This window comes from Gymnoscopelus braueri (genome assembly GCF_963280865.1).
Source record: "Gymnoscopelus braueri genome assembly, chromosome: 9".
NCBI classification, from domain to species: Eukaryota; Metazoa; Chordata; class Actinopteri; order Myctophiformes; family Myctophidae; genus Gymnoscopelus; species Gymnoscopelus braueri.
This window is the reverse complement of record NC_137610.1, coordinates 8,510,882-8,530,232: the sequence shown is the minus strand read 5'-3', so window position 1 is coordinate 8,530,232 and position 19,351 is coordinate 8,510,882. Positions and strand designations below refer to the sequence as shown.

Here is a 19,351-nt window from a genome sequence, read left to right as displayed (position 1 = left end):
CCCTGCATCCGTCCTCCTCTCCCCTCCCTCTCCTCTCCTCTCCTCTCCTCTCCTCTCCTCTCCTCTCCTCTCCTCTCCTCTCCTCTCCTCTCCTCTCCTCTCCTCTCCTCCATCGTTTCTTCCTCCTTTTATTGACATGTCCCCCAGTGCATGTGGATTTTTGCCTGCTTGACTGACATCGGAAAAAACAAACCTTTAACCACTACAAATCATTCCCCCTTCCCATTATTGTTTTGGGCGGAGAAGATTTCCTCCATCATTTCAATCGGATTACGTTCCTCCTAATTGTAATTTATACCAGAGAACCGGTCTAAAAATATGTTGATTCTGTTAGTCCCTCTGTGTGCGTGTATAAACAGATCATTTTGAAGGCATCCTGAGGTCCTGAAAAGAATAAGACTTGAGACTAGATCATCTAAAAACCAGCAAAAATGACCCATTCATTCAGACACCATGTTTCTTGTTCAATTCAATAAACATATTTTTCTACCAGCCGTAGCCTATATTCATTCTTAGGGGTACTTTAAATTACTCCAGTGGGGAGTCTTTATATACACCTGTCAAAAATGGATATACATTAGTTGGTTGAGCTTCTGATAATGCCTTGGAATATCTACAAAGGTCTCATCGAGTCCCAAGGTAAGATAGAAAAAAAAGAAGTAAATATGAATTTTGAATGTTTGACGTGCTATTATATTATTATTCTAAATATATTTACCAGAATGAACAGTATCATACATGAGAATGAGTGTGCGTGCGTGTGCATGAGTGTGTGTGAGTGTGTGTGTGTGTGTGTGTGTGTGTGTGTGTGTGTGTGTGTGTGTGTGTGTGTGTGTGTGTGTGTGTGTGCGCGCGCGTGTGTGCGTGCATGCGTGTGTGTGTGTGCACGCGTGTGTGTGTGTGTGTGTGTAGGTGCAGGTGCATGTGTGCTTGCGTGTGTGTTCCTCCTCGCTTGCGGCACACAGTTTGACTGTGTTTGTTAACGTTCATGACGTCTACAGTAGTAGCTGTGTGTTTTCATAGACATTGTGTGTGTGTGAATATATAAGTGACTGTGTGCGGTGGCTACAGCTGGACATTAACCGTCACATCTCCTTTTCATGAAGCAGTGTTACAGCACAAAAGCGAGCCTGCAACACGGCCACGTGTGTGACCCACCGCCTGGCGGACTTCCTGAGCCGGTCGGGGGGAATGGGCAACAGCAACTTCGTCCCCACCAACGTAGGCTCCAAGGCCTTCGGCAGGCGGAGGAGAAACGCCCAGATGTGAGAATTCCAACCACCTTCAGGACATGGTGAATAATACTCTCTTCAACCTGGCCTTCTTCTAGTACTATTAGTCAAATCCTCATTTAACTCTGAGAGTATACAATTATAACACATTAAATTAACGCTGAGGATTTTACTCTGTATTAATACAATGGCTGCTATTAGTACTGCTTCTACTGCCCCATTATGCCATCAAACCCTTTTGTAAAATGCATACAAATGGAACCACACGACGGACCCATAAGGGGTTGAGTTAATTAACCCTGAGGGTTTCATTGTATAATCACCCTTTCATCCACCCAGTCCCCAACAACCATCTTGCTTTAAATTCAACTAGCAGCATAGTACCCGGTTTTAATGCAACGTAATAGAGATCAGCAGATGTTTGGCTCACTACTCTGTGAAGATCACCGATTATCAGCAATGATGTGACAAAATCTCTTGATAATATTATGCTCTGTCTGACCACCTGCCACACTGTCAGCTTTGACATTAGCTATTATATAAATTATATGTATAATGTATGTATTTTGATATTATTATTATGGATTTATTAAAGATGTGTCTTTGCATCGTCTTGTAATTTCTATCCATGAGCATGAACCGATTACAGTTCTGAGTGTGTGTGTGTGTGTGTGTGTGTGTGTGTGTGTGTGTGTGTGTGTGTGTGTGTGTGTGTGTGTGTGTGTGTGTGTGTGTGTGTGGGTGTGTGTGGGTGGGTGTGTGGGTGTGTGTGGGTGTGTGTGTCACACAAACGCGTTTTGCTCACTTATTAATTTCTTTTTTTCCCTTCTTCTTTTGAGACAGAGTGAAACACGACATGATGACATCAGAACATATCTGGAGGAAAAAAGTAACAAAAACCCAACAGAAACGAAACAGTGAACTGGCCCTTTATCCACAAACAACAAAACACCACCTGTTCTCCAGACACAGGACTCTTCCTTCCATTCCCATTCTGTTATGAACTGTTTTGCTTTTATCAAACAAGATAAGATAAAAAAAAAAGAGAAGGAAAAAAAAGCACTTTGGTTATGTACGTACGTGAAGAAAATGAACCCTCCAACAAAACAATTCCTACGATTCCTGCATTTTTATACTTATAAAACTTAATTGAAAACAGCAGTGCTTATTTATTTATTTATTAATTTATTTTTCTCTTTAGAACACATTTGTAGGCCTACAATGCAACCTCCACTAGATAGATTCATAAATACTACATGACACATAATTCCCCTTTGGACCCGCACCCCCTTTCCAAATGTCCCCACCTCTAAGTGGTCCCCCCCCCCCCCCCCCAAATACCCTGTTGTTGCTGTGCGCCAGAGGGACGCCATTAAAGATGAGCCTACCCAAGGCTTCCCCACAACGGCTGTTGTCTTGTGCCTTGATGTAGAACCACTTTACATGACATGATTGTACAGTTTTGTTCCGCGACGGATAGTGAAACGAAGACCACGAGTGAGGATGGAGGGCCAGAATGAACTACTACTACTATTGCCACTACTATTGTAAAAAAAAAATAACATTGTGGAGAAAAAAATATATATATACAAAGAATTTCAGCAAGATTAAAATGTATTTTAGATACATTCGGGTTTGGGGTACTTGTGTTATTCTTCAAAGAGTTTTTTTCTAAAGGCATTTCAGTGGTTGAATGAACTTTGTGGTTGATGTTGGGTGTTTAGTAAAAGTCTTTATAGCCAGTGGCGTGAGTACAGCCTCACTGGAACTTGATTGATTTCATGCTGTGATCATTCGACACACATTGGGAACATGCTCTGCGACAACATTCACACGGTTGGATACATATTCATGCAGTGGCGTTATGACTCAGAGAACACTGGAGGGAGATTTGTTCAACAAACATGATTTCACATGCACCATGCATTCACCAGTGAGATGCATCCATACCGTGGTGGCATGAATATATTGAACCACTTTAAATCCCCTATACTTAGTAAACTAATGCTTTGTTGATCGGGGTCTGTTCTGAACTTGGTCAACTCTTTTTTCCCTCTACACACCAACTCTCTTCACCGAAAATAGCCGACCTACAAGTGTGCAACCCTTTGTGAGCTTGTAGATCGGCGAATGTTCCCAGCAGAATTGGGATGCTAAAATCTGACATTGGTTAAAAACCTGACATTGTTATAAGACATTTGAGACCAACAAGAGCAGCATGAGGAATTGCTCAATAAAGGCAGCCAAACCGGAATCTGGACTATATGTTACTCCGTAGTTCCAAATCATTTATTTATTTCAATTAGAGTCCACTTACACAAACATTTATAAGATAGAATAATTTTTCATTCACTTTATAATGTGGATTGTCTCATCGGTACTGGGGCATACTAACCACTTACAGAATTTCATACACTGACCATGCAGAATTTCCTGCTCTCCCTTGCGATGTCAGCCGTACATGCTCTTCAAAATTCAACAACACTTTTGGGGTTCTCTTGTTTTTACAGCATTGCTCCAATAGGTGGCAATCTAATTGCCTGTAAAAGTTGAAGCTGTGTTCAGCTTGGTCTGAAATTGAGGTTCCGCAGATTTGACTCATTCTGTGACTACAAATCCTTATACTCTCTGACTGATAAACTGTACAATTCTGTTCACCAATTCTATTAAGTCCCTCAATATCCCATCTTGGATTCTAAAAAAAAAGTTCAGTTCTCTGAGAGAGAGAGAAAAAAATAATACTTAATCTTGTTTGAAAAGGCTGCATTATAGTTCTTGGGGATCCACTGGAAGCCATGCATATTTGCAAGAAACTCAATGAAACAAAGAAAAGAATAGCAGTCACTCTTAATTAGATTGATATTTTTTTCCTGTATTGTGAAACACTGGTTTGCCATTCTATATAATGGGACACAATCATATAGCAAACCAGTCATATCAACTGCACAGTTTACATTCAATTGTTAAACAATTAATATGTGCATAAAAAGCCCACATTGTATAAATCCACATATTCCCCGAGCAAAGATCCAAAGAAAGACCTGACGAATACCTTGGTTTACATTGAATTGGTATCCTCTTCAATGCCTAATAATAGGGACATGCAGTTTTTGAATGATGCACATTTAATTTACCGTATGGTAACAAGTTATATGTCTTTGTGACAGTCATACTTGTGTTTACTGTAAGTCATATTGCAGCAGATCCACTTAGTAAGTTCCCCGTGTGGGTCTGTGGCCCACCAACACCATGCATGCCCATATCATAAATGCTTCAAACTAACGACTAACTAATGAATAAACTAATTTGTACTTTTTACTGAGCAAACGCCAAAGTGAACTGAGCCTTACTTCACTAGTCCATGAGAATAATGCATAACATGCGAATAAGCATAGAATATGCATTTTCAACAAGACATCAGACTACACATGAAAGTACTGTAGAAGTTGACTATCAAACAACATATCACCATTTTGTATGGGTTTACAAAAGCATTCTACAGAGGAATATAAAACAACCTTTTTTCTTTTCTTTTTTTGTACCTTTCAAACTGTTTCATTCATTTTAAGTATGACGTCGGATAAATTAATTTGCAGCACTTGTAAAAGGGTGGATGCCAAGCCACTCCGCCAATAATTCAGCTCGACAAATAATGCAGTAGATTGGGAAAGTGATGGGGTAATGAGCGCATTCAATAAGCGAATGGAAATTGAAAAACAGGATGCAAGTTGATCCTATTTGGTCGCATGGATGAATGGCCAAGTGTGCAGCGGAGGAAACGCAAGATATTTGCCATGATTGCACATCACACCCATGTGCACATATAGCTCACGCAAGAGAAACAGTCACAAGTTCAACATGGGACATTCTCTTTGTACACGGCCTCGTTGGGTATTGCAAGTAAAGCATAACACAATATGGCATACAAACATAAAACCAGCAAGTAATGGGGATATAAATGTCACCAATGAACAGCAGCTTGACAGCGAATGATCAGTTGGTTTGAAAAGGCAGCAGCGTGGGTGTGATTTATCAATTCCTGCCACTGAGGGATCGCATGACTAATATGTGAAGTTGTTATCATAGTATAAACAAAGAACACATCCAACCCAAGAACTCTCTCTCTCTCCATAAGAGCTTTTCCTCTCTTTCCCGCCCGCGCTGTCTTTCTTTCCCTGCCTTTCTCACCCTTTCTTTTCCTCTCTATCCATCTCTCTCATTTCGCTCCATCTCTCTTTCACCCTCACTGTTCTATCCCACACAGATGGAGAGACATACAGAAAGAGATACTGTATGTGTATGGAAGATAGTATCTTGCTTTCTCTCCACCTCTCTCTCTCTCTCTGTCTGTCTCTCCGTCTGTCTCTCCGTCTGTCTATCTGTCTGTCTGTCTGTCTGTCTGTCTGTCTGTCTGTCTGTCTGTCTGTCTGTCTGTCTGTCTGTCTGTCTGTCTGTCTGTCTGTCTGTCTGTCTGTCTGTCTGTCTGTCTGTCTGTCTGTCTGTCTGTCTGTCTGTCTGTCTGTCTGTCTGTCTGTATGTCTGTCCGTCTCTCTCTCTCTCGCATCTCTCTCTCTCTCATCTCTTTCTCTCTCTCTCTTTCTCTCTCCCTCTCTCGCATCTCTCTCTCTCTCCCACTCTCCCTCTCTCTGTCTGTCTGGGATAGAATCAGCACTGAAGTAGGAGACATACTGGAATCTACATTGAACGCATTTCTTGCATGACTGAGGAAAGAGAAGGGGAAAAAAAGAATAAAGTGAAGAAAAAAACAACAACTTTTCCATATTCTGATAATTATGGGGGAAGGGGAGGTTATTAAGGGCTAGTTCAAGGAGTAAACCAGTAAACCGTCCTTTCTCAGCAATCTCACAATCCCGCGATGCCAATGAGAAAAACAGTCCTAATAGTACACAGCTGCTTTTTCGTGGGGCGCTTCCAGTTAGAAATTAGATGGTTTGTATGAAAGAAGGCCAAGGAGCTAACACCCCCCCCCCCCCATATCCAAAGTGAAGGACGGCCCCTATTCCAGTTCCCACAAAAGTACACCGCAAACCCAACTCTTGTTTCAAAAACCAGAGGCCCCTGGAAGCTGCTTCCCTTGTAATATTTGGAATAACGGGGGTCTGAGGTGGGATTATCCAGACACAGCAGCATGCTTCTCTGACACTTTCGCTGCCATTTCCCGGCTCACTTTTTGCCAGGAAATGAGGTAAAATCTGTAAGGAAATTAGCTGTTTACACTCAGATTAACACGAAAGCTAATATGTGTTGACTTTATACAATATAAAAGGCCCGTGTGTGTGTGTGTGTGTGAGAGAGAGAGACAGAGAGACAGAGAGAGAGAGACTGCCCCCCCCTTTCAGATAATGGCACAGTAATTATTCACTCGAGCATATAGCAGTAATATTAACTGGAGCGATGCAAACCAGCTGACTCTTCTCATAATGGGAACCAGCCGCCTCCCATATATATACTTGGTCTCTTTTTTTTCCCCTCCTCCATTTTTAAAGCTCCACAGAGTTTTCCAGTAGGGAATCGTTTCCAATGTGCCCGACATGAAACCAGACACCCGGGAGCACCGGTGGTTAGCGTCCAGGAACAACACACAGCCTGCTGGTCAGGGTCTACATCCTTTCACCTCAGTACCCCCCCCCCCACCCCCCCCTCCACCCTCTCCACCCTCTTGCGAGCGCTCCTGGGAAGGTAAACACCCTTTTCACTGTGTCAGAGATGTGATTTCATTCTGCTGCCACGGCAGTTCCTCAGTCTGGCTCTCCTCTCCTCTGTTTTTGACCCTCCCTCCATCCCTATACCTCCTCCCCAACTTCTTTCTTCTCCTCCGCCGCTCTCCCCACCCTTTTCTCTCTCTCTCTCTGTTCCATGCACATCTGGATCCCAGCTCTCATTTATTTATGTGGCCTGCGATGTATTTTTTTTTCTTCTTCTCCTTTTCCTACTTCTATGACTTCTTTAAAGGTCCTTTACCTCGCGTCTCGTTGGGAGTCACTCTCCTTCTGACGAAGTGTACAATTACATCTCTCCATAACTGGTCACTTGGCAATTACATGCTCCACCACAGAGCCCCCCCCCCTTCCAACTCCCTACTTCACTCTGCATGAAGAAAAAAACAAAAAAAAAGATCCAGCGCCACTGCTCATATGGCAGACCGAAATAGAATAGTTTCATGTCTGTTTGGAAGGCGGCCCGGCTGAAACTATGCTTCACCGTTTGACTTGACTGACAGTGGGATGTGGTTGGGTTTCTTTTTTTTTCTTTCCCTCTCTCCCCAAAAGAAAAACCTAAAGGCCAGTCACATTAAGACTCAGTTGTACTCTGGCAGGCAACGGTGGTGTCTGAGCTGGATGGGGGCTCTGAGGACAGAGAGTCTGAGAGAGTGAGACACAGAGAGAGAGAGAGAGAGAGAGAGAGGGGAGAGAGAGAGAGAGAGAGAGAGAGAGAGAGAGAGAGAGAGAGAGAGAGAGAGAGAGAGAGAGAGAGAGAGGGGGATAGAGAAAGACAGATAGACTGAAAAGACATACGGAGAGAGAAGGGGGTGGCAGACAGACAGACAGACAGAAATAAAAGTGGGAGAAAGAGAGAGAGAGAGAGAGAGAGAGAGAGAGAGAGAGAGAGAGAGAGAGAGAGAGAGAGAGAGAGAGAAAGAGAGAGAGAGGTGTCTTTGCATGACAGAGGACAACAACCACAAGCAACTGCAATGAACCCCCCTGGGAACTATTGACCTTTTGGGAACTGACCAACTGAACAACAGGGTAAGTCCGGAAAAACTGTCTAACCTACTCACACTGGAATTGTAAAAGTATTAGAATTGACAGTAAAAAAAAAAACTCCTAGCTTCAAACTAACATCACAAACAGTAGTAAGGTTTCAGCTGAATGTGAGAACACAGCCTTGTTCTTTTTTCCCTCAAAGACACTCTGTGGGACAGGTGTACAATCAGCCCTTTGGTTGGTCAAAGCTTTGAGTAGGTTACCGCGGCATGCAGCACAATAGAATCTCTCAAGGCAATGCTGTCATCACATGTGCAAGGTGCTTCCAGGATTTAAAGGGAAAGCAATTCAAAGGGGGGGGGCTTTGAATGCAAAAGATAAAGGCTGTATCAAAGGCTTTTCTAATCGGAAGACAAGTGCTCTTTCATGTCATCAGTGTGGACTTGGAAGAGAGGAATTTGTAGGTAGCTGTTTCTGAATCAAAGGGGCAACAATAAAATGTATATGGGCACCCATATGCCATTGCCAGTAGTCTTTACCGATCGTATATGAACTGTTGCCATACCGTCTATAACTGCAAGGCCTTTATATAACAGATTGCACTGAACAATTGAATTGAGATTTGTTGGAACCTTTGTTTATATGATGTTTTTTATTCAGTTTATTCTAAGATTCTCATGTGAACAAAGCCACTTAACCTGTGGTTTTAGTTTTGACTTCTGGAAAAGGAACAAGTCTATTGCATTTGATCTTGCACGCTTCTTTACAGTATGTCCCTAACATTGCATTATTATTTTTTAGCGTTCTTATCCTTTGCACTTCTTATGATTACAGGGCTTGCATACTGAACTTTTGCACATGCAAGTCTGTCTTTTAACCCCCATACAATGAATAGCGAAAATAGCTGATCTGAATACCCAAAACATGTAGATAGCTTGTAGATCTGCTATTTGTGGTACATATTTATATTAAAAAATTACCCAAAAAAATGAATAAATAATAAAATAGATTGATAGGAATAGATAGGATAAATAGAAAAACAAAATGTTGAAAATGGTCATCTATAAAATGACATGACCATAAAAAGTGGTTAACAACCACCTTTACCCCCCATATCTCACTTTGGCCATACTTCCAGAAAGGCAATGATACCTTTCAATATTCCATGTACCATTGCAGACCAATGCCAGGGGGTAACCACCAACCACTAAATGAATCTGGTTCCTTTGTTGTGTTTTATTGCAGAAAAGATGCATTGTGTGTGTTTTTTTTCCCTGAGTCACATTGGAGCTAAACACCATAGTGGCTTACAGCTGGTATAGTCTACTGATCTGGGATGCGTGGGTGCGGTAGATACTGGGTTTGTTTGCCACGGAAAAGGACATTGATTACAGTGTGGATGACAGTAATGATGAGGACACTGGTCTCATGTCTTTCTACCACAGGTCTGCGTGTGTGTGTGATGTGGTGATGGGCAGGCAGGATTGTCTATGCGAGTGGGTGTGGTAGTGTGTGTGTGTGTGTGTGTGTGTGTGTGTGTGTGTGTGTGTGTGTGTGTGTGTGTGTGTGTGTGTGTGTGCGTGCGTGCGTGTGTGCGTGTGCGTGTGTGCGTGTGCGTGTGCGTGTGTGTGTGGGGGGGGGGGGCATGCTTCTTTACTGTGTGTATGTGTACACTAACAAGGCAGCGCATGCTGTTTGTCTGTAAGAGACATTTTATCCAGTTTTAAGTCTCAATTTTAGATCCTGGTTTGTTTGCTGATATTTTTTGCAAAGGATTTTAATGTTCAGACAGTTGGATTGTTAGTTTGTCGGCTATGAACCAGAAACTGTTGCTAGCTTTAGCCTCGTCTTTAGGTTGGCAGCTATAGGCTATAGGTCATTCTTAAAGGTAGGATTTAAGGTAGCTGTATACTACACCAGGTAGCTGTATACTACACCAGAACAACCAAAGTCAGTTCGGTTCGGGAAGGCTTCCCGACCCGAAAAAAACGTCTGACAGAAAACTGCATTTTATACTGCCACTGTGTTCTGGAAGCTAGACCCCGCTCACCATGGCTCACGCTGTTGGTGGCGATAGAAGACTTGCTCGAGCAGGGTGTACACTACAGCCAACAGCACAGCTGGAACTGATGGTTCAGTTGATACCTGGATATCGTGACCACGACATGCTGTGGGGAATTTGTGACAGAGCGATAGGTTGTGTTTATGAATGGTCATTAGAGAGAGATTTCAGAGGTTTTAGAGCCGTTTCACACTCGGGTCCCGGGTGCGCACTCCAGACCGCTTGGCTAGTGTGAATGTTGCGAATCGTCCCCCGAAACGGGTAACTGTTCCGTTCCCGAAACCACCTCCGGAGGCAGTTTCGGATCCGGATCATGCGTTTTCGGGTACGGTACGCTGCAATGTGAAAGCAAGCGTACCATTAGACGGAAGTGGCCCGCTATTTGGAATAGGTGACGGTATATAAACTCGACAAAAACAGCCAACAAAAACACGTCGCAGATCAATCCACAGGGGTTCAACCATGGCCGGATCCCGCAGTTAATTACTGACCGCCGCTCCCTCCCGCAATAAAGAAATAAATCCCATTCTGTCCCTTGTCATCCCATGGGTTCATTTAACATTTACTCCCGCCGCATCCAACGGGTTAATTTCATCATTAAATTATAAAATGAGTCTGCGGGATGATGCACTAAAACCCGCAATATTTATATATAAGACTTTTTTTTTTATTATATAAAACATTACATACAGAAAAAGAATGAGAGCGCGAGAGATAAAAGAGAGGCCGTGTCACGGCCATATAAGGACAGCAACTATATATATATATACATATATATATATATATATATTATATATATATATATATAGTATATCTTGTGGGTATCTTGTGGAGTTTCAGCTACTATGCATCCCAGAAATATATAGCTTATAAGGCTTTGTAATTTGAAATGTGTAAGTAAATATGGTAACTCATTTAGATGTAGGCCTACGTAGGTTTATGGTTTCCCAAGGACTATAGCCGTTTCACTCATGATGCAATTTCTCTGACAGATACATACATGTGCCAGATAATCCCCAGATTCCCCACACCAAGAGAGTCAAAAAATAAAAGACGTTGGATTGATGTACTTTATTTAGACATGAGACATGAGAAACAGTACATGGAAGTACAATTCACAATACAAGGTTTCAGTCATTCAGTCGGACTTCACTGTATAGGCTACTATAGTTGCCTTTTCATAAATGTCGTGAAAGTTTATAATATTTAGAGAAATTTAAAGTTTCAAATACAAAAGTATTAGTAGTTGTGAAGGTTAGCAAACTGGACATTTAGACTGAATGTTTCCTGTATCCTCATCTTGCGCTAATGCACACAAGTGTTTCACCAGGTTTTATTTGTGTTGTTTCTCATAAGCGTACATCCGTTGTCCGTCAACAACACAGCGGTCTGTGCCTTGACCATGGCCTTGACGCGCTGAGCGCTCAGTGCGTTGACTCACCCCCCGCCGCAACCCTATATTTATGCGCGACCAACACAAACATTGTCGCATAGTTGATGACGTCTGTGTCCACAGAAGAAACACTATGTGCATGCCGCCACCTGTAGGATCGGGGGTGTATATGCATGTGTTCTCTGGTGCGATTGGATCTTGGCCAATGTGAATGCAGGCCAGCATTCGATCTGGGAAACGTTTAGTGTGAAACGGCCCTTAGTACCTCCTGGAAGTCGTCTCGGTGTCTCTTCCAAACTACAGCTGCTTGGGCTGAATGATTGCGGAAACAATGCGAAATGTCTGACCAACTTCTGAAAATCTCTGATGCACAGAACACCCAAATTTAGTTCTGAGCCCGCCCACCCGAACCTCTGAATGACGTCATATTGGCCTAGCCAAACAAAACAAGTTTAGGTGCAGTACGCATAGGCTGCTCATCATGGTCTTCTACGACATCTCCAGTTTAAAGTTATAAATCCTCTAATTTGAGAGTCTTCTAGCACGGCAGGGAATCCGTTGGTCAGAAGGAAGCGCTCTGCCCTTGGCTCTAACTCCTCGTCACGACTCCCTGTCCAACTTTGAGGTCTTTGCCTGTCGTGGACCATACCATAGTCCTGAGTCCTGATGACAAGGCCTTAAGGAAGCCTGCTCCCCTGACTTTGCCTGTTTTCCACAACCTAGAATGACAGGACATGGTCGTGGTCTTATTTATTTATTTAAAATGTTCCTCAATCTCTCTCCATAGCTTCTGTCAGGTGAAATTCTTAGATTTCAATTAAAGGCAAGACCCCCCTTTTATGTGTCCTAATTTTAAGGCTTAAACTTTGCTCAGGTTTTATAGAATAATCTATGAGTCATTATGCCTTATTGTTGGTGATTTTCATATCCATGTTTGCTGCCCTTCTTCATCTGTTTTAGCAGCAGATTTGATCAAACTATGAATCTTTTAATCTTGTTGTGTCTGCTACTGGTCCTGAATAATGTCGATATAATAACATTTCCTGTCTTGCACAATGTTTCAGATCATGCTCCCTTGTCCTGCTCCCAAGCCTCCTACATCCTCCCATTCTCATGATTTTAATTCAAATTCTGCTCATCGTTCCATCAGGCCTTCTTAGCTCATAGACCTTGGGGTATGTCCCATCCTCCCTGCTCTGCTTACCCAATTTGGCCAGGCTTCTATGCCAAACGTGGAAGAAATCATTTCCCATACTCTTCTTGCCCACTGGCCATGTTTCTAACCCGAATTTTCAAGGAGGTTTTATAGACAGTTGTCCAAATATTTTAGCTATAATTAATTGTTCTATGTCCAATTTCCTTCCAGTCTTAAAAGTGCCTTTGTTCAACCACTCCTGAAGATGCTATCACTGACACTGGACCTCTTGGCTTTAAATATTTTCTGACCGATTTCTAAGCTCATTTTAATCAAACATTTTAGAAAAGACCATGTCCACTCAATTGATCTCATAATACATTTTAACAGAGTTTGGGGGGATTTTCAGTGTTGCTTGGCATCCGTGCTTCTGCTTTCCAAAGCACAGAGATAACTTTATTAAAGTTCCCCAATGATTTATTACTTGCCTGAGTACTCCTAGACTTGGATCTTGGCTCTGCACTTGATACTGTTGATACTGTCCTATTTTAATCAACCGCCTGGTAAAATGGGTTGGCATCAGGGACTCGCCATATGACTGGCTCCGCTCTTGCTGCACTGATAGAAGCTTCTCTTGGTTATTGGGGAGGTGTTTTCAATTTACATGCTTCCCCTTGGTCACATACATTGTTCACAACCACAACATCCATTTTCATTGTTATGCAGATGATACACAGTTATACGTCCCACTAAAACGCGGTGATGCAGGCAAATGATGTCCCGGATCCCCACGTTTTCCTGACATTAGTCACACTGTGTAATATTCATTTTAGTATTTTTTGGTGACACTTTTGGTAGCAAAATCTGAGATCCTCCTACTTGGTCCCCAAATTCCACCCTCTGCTTCCAGTCACACCTTTGCAGCTTGTCGATCAATGTTACGACTGTGGTCCGTAATCTGGGTGTAATTCTTTACTTTGACAGTAATTACTTGTCCTTCGATGGTCATGTTATTTAATTGCCTAATTTTATTGATACATTCTACCTTTTCATAGTTTTTATCCACATTTATGTTCTTATATACTTTTTCATGTTTGTTTTTATTTATGTTTATTTTAATGTTAGATTTGTACTCTATGTTGTTTTTTCCCCTCATGGCTGTATTTCATCTTACTATTGTAAAGCACTTCGTAACCCTGTTTATAAAGTTTGTGTGAGTGTGTGTGTGCGTGTGTGCGTGTGTGTGTGTGGGGGGGGGGTGTATGTGTGTGTGCGCTTGCGCTTGCGCGTGCGCATGTGTGAGAGAGTGAGAGGGTCTGACTTCATGATGTTACAGTGTGTGTGTAGGACTAGTATGTACAGGACATACTATATGTATATGAAGATCCAAGCATTTCAGTGAATTTGGTTGAAACTTCCAATACATCTGCTATGGGTTGCCTAAAGTGGAAAGTGGGAAGATCCAGGGATCAAACCACATATGGTTACAGTACATGTATTGGTGTTAAAGAGTGTGAAGTGCACAGGCTTTACCATCTTCTATAAGTTGTCTGTTCAGCCCAGCACCTTAGCTATCATCCTGGGGGCATAGAGATAAAACACTCACCCACCACCACAGAAGCCTGTGCCATTTACCATTTACACAACGAGGTGTGTGGAGAAGCGGGGTTGGTGCTGCTGTCACAACATTGTGACCGTTAAGTTGCAAAGTGAACTGGAGCTTAAAGTAAACCAGTGGCTGTCTCCCACTCTCCTCCTGTAACTGTCTGCTGTTCTGCTGGAGCTGGAGAGGGGCTTGGCTTGACTAATGTGAACCACACATGTGGGTGTGTGCACTGCACTGACACACTGTTTAATTAGGTTCAGTCCACAGGCGGGGGTAATTGGGGGTTTCCGTTATAAAAAACCTCTCCTCTCTTTCCAGTCACACCCCTGCTACATCTATTGTCTGGTAGTCGTCAGGAGAGTGCTCCCATAGACAAAATGTGGTGAGTTAATTGTGACCGTGCACGTGTGTCCTTGAGGGTGTGGCTGACAGAGCTTTGTAGCCAGAGCTAAAGTTGGAAACATGAAGCTATCCTTGTGGCTCCCTTGTCTGTCATGGCGCAGAGTAAAATCATTTAACCACTTGAACACCATTAGCCATCATAGCAGATCTAGGTCTAGAAGAGATTTGGTGCAGACTGAAAAGAAAGTTTAGAGGGTTTAAGTGGTTAACTGTCAAAATTTACCCTGGGTTAGGGTTATGGACCATGATCCTGTGCTTTAGCTTTGACTGTATGAGCTCATATAATAATATGTTTTACTGCTAAGTTTACACCTAGAAGACAGGTGGTCTCATGCTGAGTAACTTGCCTGCAACATGACTAAACGGACACAAATTAACCTGTGACATAGTTACTGCCCAGTGTCTCTGTGAGGTCATACTGCAGCATCAATAAACAAATGTTGGATAGAAATACATAGTAAAAAAAAGGCTTTAGTTGATAACTAATAGCGCACAATAACAGGAAACTGGCGTTTCTGCATTTTCCCTGATTAGTTAATATAGTCCAGTTGAGTTCCAGGTCCTAGTTGGAGTTTGACGTGGCATATGTCCATTGTTTTCCATCAGTGGTTTTCTTCTTTGGGGTGAGGTAGTTTCTTTCTTTGTCCGTTGCTATTTTTCCAGCCCTCCTTCTTTCTCTTTCTGTGTGGCCGGGCTGGAATCAGGTCAGATTGGGTTCTCTCCTCCCTGCAGTCGTCTAGCTCACATCGCTCAGCCTTCCCTCCAACCTCTCACTCTCCAACCAAAGCTTCTGCAGCTCGCTTTGGATTTATTCCTTCTTTTGACCATTTATATAATTTCCTCAAGGCTACTGAGACAGCTGATCCGATGCTTTGATAAACAGCGTTCAACACAACAGAGTCAAAGAATGTTGGATGTAGGTCTAATTATTTGGCAATGCTAACTCCCTGAGTATCAAATGTGGAGTATCATTGTGGAGAGATTTGATATCACAGATGCTAGCAATTTTACAAACATTCCATGACGGATTGCCATGGTAACCTCAAGGCCACTATCAAAAGCTCTGTTGGCTAGCTCCCAGCTGTTGACCCTTGACCCCAGTAAGAGGAGAGACATGGTCCCCAGCATGGAGCCGGCAGCCTGTCTCGGACACTCATCACATGTTAACTTGTAGGACAAAACATGTTAACCACTTAGCATGCCAGGAAGCTAGATGAAAGATAACACAAAGCAGATGGAATTGTAGTTTTTTAGAGTGGTGAAAACCACTCATGTCATATGTCTGATATATATGTTGGCGTTATATTGGAGGTATTCCTGTCCCTGTACGCTACTGTGTCATGGGTGTCAGTATAGCTATGTGCTTTGAAACTGTTCTAGTTGTCAATATATCTCTGCATCTACACCACCATGACAATGTACGTATTATTATCACTTGGTGAATAAAGTTATTTTGGTGGCTTTTTTGGGGGGGGTGGAATAATTGTACAAGATACTAGCTTGCTACTTTCTTTCTTGACAAAATATGGACTCCGGCCTGTGCGTCACACTTGCGTCTTCGGGGCTGCATCATTGTGGGAATGGTGTCTGTTGACACATCAGCGAGAGCCCTGGCTCCATGACTCAGTGGAGGCTCTCCTCAAACGAGGACACTCAATTAAGAAAGTGCAGGTATAAATTTTTGCGTAGGTGGGCCCAATATGGCAGCCGCTCTGGTGCCCTCAGGCTGGGAGATAAATCAATATCAGACCAGTTGAATTAGAGCCTGGGCTCAGAGCGCCTCTTTCTTTGGTCTTGACCTCCATCATTTCACTCTCTATCTTCCTCTCTTTTTCTACCCGTTAATTGGCAGGGAGGTTTCTGCTTGTTTGGGCTTTGCTCATTCTGTCTGTCTCTGTTTCTCCCCTGTGATTACGACGACTAGGCGCTTTGTGGGTGTAATGGTTCACCGGGGAGATGGTTGTGTTAGGAAATGGGGAGTTCCGGCTCTTGTTTGGTGTCTGGAGATTCTCGCAGAAGAGAGAGAAAGAAAGGTCGGGATTTGTTTTCTCCTCCAGCCTGAGTGTTGATGCAGTGGAGAGTGAGAGTCCCTCGGGAGGTGGGGGGGGGGTGGTAGCGCATGAAAGAAGTAACTACTACTACTCCCTTGCTCTACTGGTGTCATTTACTGTTTACATAACCCCCACTCTGGCTGTTACTACTGTCAGCGCCTGAGTCATACTGCTTCATACATACAAGCCTATATCCAACTAGATTTGTGAAATGCAATGAAACTACGGTATGCTGATGCCCATTGGGAATAATGCCCGATGGTATATACCTGTTATACCCATTTTACCCATTACTGTATATGTCAGATGACAGTGCAGTACCCATTATCATAGTACTTTGGGCATATTATGAACACACGCTTGCCACAGACACCGCCTGTCCACAGACACTGCCACAACTTGAACTTCTCGTAGATATTATACAAAATAAAGCTATTTCGTGAACTAATAATTATATTATACGTACTGTAGGTGGCCAGTACTAGTGTCACTAGTGAGTAATGAAAATAATTTAGGGGTAAAGGCAGGGGTGTTTGGGAACCAAAATGTTTGATCACTGGCTCCTACTGTATTCGTGTCAAAGTGTCCTTGAGCAAGACACTGAACCCCTAACCACTTCTGTTACAGGTCGGTGCCTTGCTTGGTTGCCTCCACCATCATTGTCTGAATGTGTGTGCGAATGGGTGAATGTAACCCACATTGCAAAGCACTTTGGATAAAGGCGCTAAACAAGAAATGGAGACCATTGACTCTAGAAATGCAGACCAAACATTTTTAAATGGTGGTGGATATCTCACATTGGGATGAAATTGTTTCATTTATTCCTGTATATAAGTCAAATGAGACATGGCAGACTGCACTCCAGACTCAATTACACACCTAAAACTCTCACACGTGTTTACTTTGCACACCCATGGTGGAAAAAATAGCACAGAAATCGCTTTTGAAGTGCCATGTGTGTGCTCGGGCAGTCACATGTGGAAGACTCTCTTGCATACCTTGTGATTCTTGCTGGCGATATTTACTTATCGTGCTGCTGACCCCACGTGTGTTCCATTTACTCCAGGCTCTCTGGGTTGTGCGGTGAGTTAACAGATGAGAAAAAAACACCTCTAAAACACTCCCGCCCTGTCCCAAAGTAGAGTCTGTGTTTCTTGGCTTAGAGCTGGGTGCTGGAAGTACCCTCCACCCACACTGAAAAATCCTGGGTGTAACAAAATGAATGGATAAATTAACAATGATGCTTTTACTGTGCATCCACTCACACTCATTGGCATGTGTACTCTCTCTCTCTCTCTCTCTCTCTCTCTCTCTCTCTCTCTCTCTCTCTCTCTCTCTCTCTCTCTCTCTCTCTCTCCCCTCTCTCTCTCTCTCTCTCTCTCTCTCTCTCTCTTCCCTTTATTTTTCTCTCTCTCATTCTGTCTCATACACACACATGCATACGGACCAAACCCAACCAATCCCCCCCTAATGTTAACCAGCTGTAGTGAATTGCTGCCACACAACAAAGCTACTCTTCCCCACCCTGCCGTCTCCCTGCCGTCTCCCTGCCGTCCTCCACTCTGCTGCCTCTCTGTCTTCCCACGTGTGCGGGCCCCCAAATGTCAGCCAAGGCCCACTGAAAAGACCCCTCAACATTGTCTCTCGATCCCCCCTGCGTATCTCAGTCAATTGGGAGTATTTACGACCCACAGCATTGGATATGAGGTCAGTTATTTACATGACAGGTGCCCGTGGGCGGAGATGGATACAGAGACAGACAGCTGGCTGTAAATTGTGATTATGGATTGCTCTCCGACGTCTGTGCATACAGTAGTTGCTGGGGTCTCTCTCTGACATGCGAGGCAGTGACTGAGCCAATGCCATTTCCCGTGGCACTCTATTACACACACACACACACACACACACACACACACACACACACACACACACACACACACACACACACACACACACACACACACACACACACACACACCGGTGAGGTCATCTTCTTTCACTTGATTGACAGGTAGAAGATCAAGCTATAGCGATGCTGCTGACAAGGGAAAGCTCCCAGTGCTTGTCGGGAATTCGCTTCAGAGGATTGTTTTGGCCACGTGCCTGTGGTCCGGCTTGAAGATCATAATGAATGGTACCTAAAACTATGCTAGAACAGTATTCATCTGTTTTGTGTCCTCAAGTATGTCGTGTATGACATCTGACAGTGATGTACCACCCACTTAGCCTGGTAAACCCTCCCTCCGGAAATCTCAATTCCATTTCATTTCAGGAGTGAGTCTGGCATGATCCGCCTTTCTGCAATATTGGCTCTGTATGCCAAACGGCCGGGCCTATCAGCGTCGTCGCTCATTGTTCTGTGATTGACAGCTTACGTTGGCCAATCAGGTGGCGAGTTCGAGTGAGCCCAAAACACGAACGGCAGCCATCTTTTTCTTGTGCGGCCAATTCTCCGCTATTTTTTTACTTCAAAAAGCTCTCTAACTTCTATTTTGAGGCACGGAATTTACTTATAAGATATCGTTTGGATAGAATTTAGTTGTTTAACTTCATATATGTGGTCAATTAATCATGACAAAGCCTATTTAAAAAAAAAAAATTAGAGAACCGGTAGGGGCGGGCAGTGACACCATTGTACCCGAAAAAGGCAACCCATTTTGGGTATGGCTGTCTCAAAAGTCCCGTCGCGTCACATTAAGACTGGTGAACTGCTGATTGGCTGAAGGGGAAAAATTATCATTGGCT

The 19,351-nt window shown here is 43.2% G+C and overlaps 1 protein-coding gene across 2 annotated transcripts in view; it reads left to right on the top strand.

The window, feature by feature from the left end:
• Positions 1-7,576: 7,576 nt before the first annotated feature.
• Positions 7,577-19,351, top strand: part of insc (INSC spindle orientation adaptor protein) — an 88,809-nt gene continuing 77,034 nt past the window's right edge. Inside the window, exons 1-2 of one of the 2 annotated variants that reach the window (XM_080436737.1) lie at positions 7,577-7,813; positions 7,875-7,999. The gene's annotated coding sequence lies outside the window, so the exon portion shown is untranslated. Of the gene's footprint in view, positions 7,814-7,874; positions 8,000-14,470; positions 14,536-19,351 lie in introns of those variants that run through there. The other variant, XM_080436738.1, reaches the window with a different exon arrangement.